The sequence below is a fragment of the Electrona antarctica genome (genome assembly GCF_951216825.1).
Source record: "Electrona antarctica genome assembly, chromosome: 9".
In the NCBI taxonomy this organism is placed as follows: Eukaryota; Metazoa; Chordata; class Actinopteri; order Myctophiformes; family Myctophidae; genus Electrona; species Electrona antarctica.
In genome coordinates this window covers 30050030-30054239 of record NC_136790.1, presented here as the reverse complement: position 1 = coordinate 30054239, position 4210 = coordinate 30050030, and the positions used below count along the sequence as shown (strand labels likewise).

At 43.8% G+C, this 4210-nt stretch overlaps 1 long non-coding RNA gene across 1 annotated transcript; it reads left to right on the top strand.

The window, feature by feature from the left end:
* Nucleotides 1-1179: 1179 nt before the first annotated feature.
* Nucleotides 1180-2640, top strand: LOC306929674. The gene is made up of 3 exons (XR_013790826.1): nucleotides 1180-1474; nucleotides 1736-1863; nucleotides 2073-2640. It is a non-coding gene; the product is annotated as an uncharacterized lncRNA (long non-coding RNA).
* The last annotated feature ends 1570 nt before the right edge of the window (nucleotides 2641-4210 follow it).

The window sequence follows — 4210 nt, the reverse complement described above, 5'->3', positions numbered from 1 at the left end:
CCTCAACACTCCCACCCTCAACACCCCTAACCTCAGCACCCCTAACCTCAACACTCCCAGCCACAACACTCCCACCCTCAACACCCCTAACCTCAACACTCCCACCCTCAACACCCCCACCCTCAACACCCCTAACCTCAGCACCCCTAACCTCAACACTCCCACCTTCAACACCCCCACCCTCAACACCCCTAACCTCAGCACCCCTAACCTCAACACTCCCACCCTCAACACCCCCACCCTCAACACCCCTAACCTCAACACTCCCACCCTCAACACCTCCACCCTCAACACCCCTAACCTCAGCACCCCTAACCTCAACACTCCCACCCTCAACACCCCCACCCTCAACACCCCTAACCTCAGCACCCCTAACCTCAACACTCCCAGCCACAACACTCCCAGCCACAACACTCCCACCCTCAACACCCCTAACCTCAACACTCCCACCCTCAACACCCCCAACCACAGCGTATCCTAGAGGAGGTGAGTTTAGTCAGATGTGTTCTGTTCTTGTGAATTAGAACAGCCTGTTTAATTTCCTGCTATTTCAGCTTCAGTGATTTAGCGGAAGCTCTTACTGATCTGGTGATCTAAAAGTAATCTAATGGACCAGTAGATCACACTAACTAATGTAATCTAATGGACCAGTAGATCACACTAATGTAATCTAATGGACCAATAGATCACACCACAGAGCCTAGTATTGGAGAGTTGGTGCACGTGGTCCATGTAGATTGAAATAGTGACAAATGCTCATAGACTCCAGTGCATTCTGTAAACTTCCCTTGTCAGGGCTTTGTCACTATTCACCAATAGAAGGTGCTGTAGAAAACTGTCCCGATGAAGTGAACGGGAGTGATGCAACTCTCCTTATATGGCTCTGGATCACACCAACGTAATCTAATGATGCATGCATATGTGTTTGTACTGGTACTGTACACATGGATGTGACTGTAGGGATTATTTCTGACAGGTGCCAGGAACCAGTGGTGACTCCAAGTCACTCTGCTAGTTGTTCATATAATGCCACATTAAACACATAGAATACAATTGAATATATTTAGGCTGCATTGTAGAACACTACATTCATCACTCTGGAAGAATATTAATGTTAACTAAACTGGACTAAGCTAGAGCTCCTACTGACTCTGTGATTCTTGTGATGTGTGTAGGTGTGTCTGTGTGCGTGCGTTACATGGTTGAAGATGGGTATCGGGATACCATCTTCACCCTCAGTCCTGAAAGCGACTCTCGTATGGTCCTGTCAACCTATACTGATGGGACCCACATGCTGACTCTCGGGACATCTTATCCTCAAGTTGTACTGAGCTTCAATGCTAATAGGCAGCTCTGGCCATACATCAGTGATGGCATCTGGACCAGCGTGTGTGTCGCTGTGGATAGCAGAAAAGGCGTGGCCCAGGTGTTTAGAGGAGGGGCTATGAGCATCAGGAAGAGACTGCCAACGCAGGTGAGGAGAGAATTACTCTTATACAACATTCAAACAAGCCTTTCTCTCTCCTCTGACAGCCAGGTGGATGAGTGGTATCACTCACTATCACATGTACAGAGTTTGAATATTGTGTGTGTGTGTGTGTGTGTGTGTGTGTGTGTGTGTGTGTGTGTGTGTGTGTGCGTGGCGTGCGTGTGCGTGTGCGTGTGCGTGTGCGTGGCGTGCGTGCGTGCGTGCGTGCGTGCGTGCGTGCGTGCGTGCGTGCGTGCGTGTGTTTAGTATGAGTGGACAGGTGCTCCTGTAATTGATCTCAATAACATTGAAGGTCAGCTGACTGATGTCCAGGTGTGGAGTTCCTTTCTGACCACCGCTGATGTCTACTCATACATGACCTATGCTTCTAGAGGGTATGTGTGTGTGTGTGTGTGTGTGTGTGTGTGTGTGTGTGTGTGTGTGTGTGTGTGTGTGTGTGTGTGTGGTTGTGCATTCAGTACATACAACACCTCAAAGCTCTAGTCAAATGCCTCATTGTGTGTGTGTGTGTGTGTGTGTGTGTGTGTGTGTGTGTGTGTGTGTGTGTGTGTGTGTGTGTGTGTGTGTGTGTGTGTGCATCCAGGCCGTACCGTGGTTCTGTCCTCACCTGGTTCGACATCAGCTACTCTCTCAGAGGGAACGCACTATTGGAGGAGGCTTTATATGCCATGGAGGGATCAGTCAGCCAGAGGGCAGTCCAACCAATCAGAGGACAGGCCAGAGAGTCTGCACGACTGATTGAGAAGAGAAGGAAAAGGCTTTTCAGAAAGCGAGGACGAAAAGACAGGAAGAGAGAATGGGACGTTAGTAGAATGAGGGATGAGGGGTATCTGATAAGGTCCTCTCTTGTCTTTGTTCAATGAAATGTTACTATAGAGTATAGACTAGAGGGTATGCGGCTGTGCACGTGACATCATCATCGTACCCGGAAGTAATGCGGAACGCCTACGGAGTGGCAAAAAACTACTTTCTGGCCTTGACAGCCCATACATCCAAACAAGTTCCATCTGATTGCATTAAACGACGTTAAGCTCACTTTGACACTAGTTCACTTTATGCATGTGCATACCCTCTATTTCAAATCAAATAGATTAGAAATAGAATATAAAATTCATTCATTTCTTGATATGTTACGTCTGTAAACTGTCTGTTACTGTAAATTAACAGAATTATCACACTGCTCTGATGTCTACAATAAAACACAAGAGTATTCTGTTTTAAAGTCAGATACCGTATCTTAAATTGAATTAAAATGAACAAATTCAACAAGCTGATTGAATGAGAAGCAAGGAGAAAAATACCCGTAAGCATAATTCACCTGTAACATTGTTATTGTTACAGTCCTCAATGGGTGATGACACGCACGCACGCACGCACACACGCACTCACTCACACACGCACGCACGCACGGGTGGAGCGTCAACATTGGCATTGGCAAAAAAAGGAAAATAGCCTACTTTATTTTTAATATATTTTATTTTGCTGGTTAAAGTTACAGGAGTTTTTTTACTCTATGGTGTGTGATATGAAATGTAAGCTTACCATAATCACAGTAAACATTATCATGTCATATTCAAGGGCTTTTTTTTAAACTAACTCCAGTCACTTTCAGTTCAGCACAGCTGAGGTGTCACTGTCCGAGGCTACTGTCCAGCGGACCCTCGATCAAGTAAAGTAAATCAAGTAAAGGCAATTAGGCTATGTTGTGTTTCTGCAGATTCTGAGCAGTAATAAACAATCATTGGTATTGGTATCGGTATCGGCCAAGAATTTCCATATCTGTGGATCCCTACAATACAGCCGTGCCAATAAAAATAAGTATAAATGTCTATATCACCAGTAAATAAATGTATGACTAAATATAGACTACAGAATATATGAATGGCTATACATTATACATGTACATACAGACTATCAACAGTGAATATGAAAATATATACCGGTATATGTACAGTGTCAACCAGCTTTCAACAGTGAGTATCTGCTTTTGGGAATCGAAAGGTTCCTGGTTCGATCCCCGGCACTCCTTGCGTTAGTGTTGTAGTGCCCTTGAGCAAGACACTTAACTCCTAATTGCTAACAGTGAGCAAGTTAGTGCCTTGCTCCTCATATTGTGTGAATGTGTGTAATGCACACTATAGTGTTTAGTAGGCCTATCCACATTCATACCATCTGGATCTGAATGTCATCTCTCTTCACACATCCTATCTCCCCAAATAATCTAACTTAAAATGTGTGTTTTAATAGTATTTTATGGTTAGTTGGTGGTGTTTTTTTGTTTTTCATGTTCTACTTTAGTTAGAGGGACAAGCGAAGACTGTTCAAACAGAACTCTGTTTCACAGAGTGAAGTTTTAGTCATCACTACAACTTACAACTCACTACAACGATTTAGTGTGTGTGTTGGATATAACACAAGTTTTATTAAACCACAAGGTGTACATTTTATTGGGGGTCCATCGTTATGTGTTTTTTTTTTTTTTATGATTTGTACTTTATTCAATTTCTTTTGTATATGAAACTGACAGACATAGACAAAACACAACAAAATAAATGCATAACAAAACAAACACATAACAAAACAAAACAAAACAAAACAAAACAATATAACAGAGATGCACAGAAATATCCCGCAGTCCACCCCAGCCCCAATTCCAGACATATTCCTTTGTATTTTTCTAAAGTTGCAGCCCGTTCAGAGCTCACTCAGAGCCAGAAACGA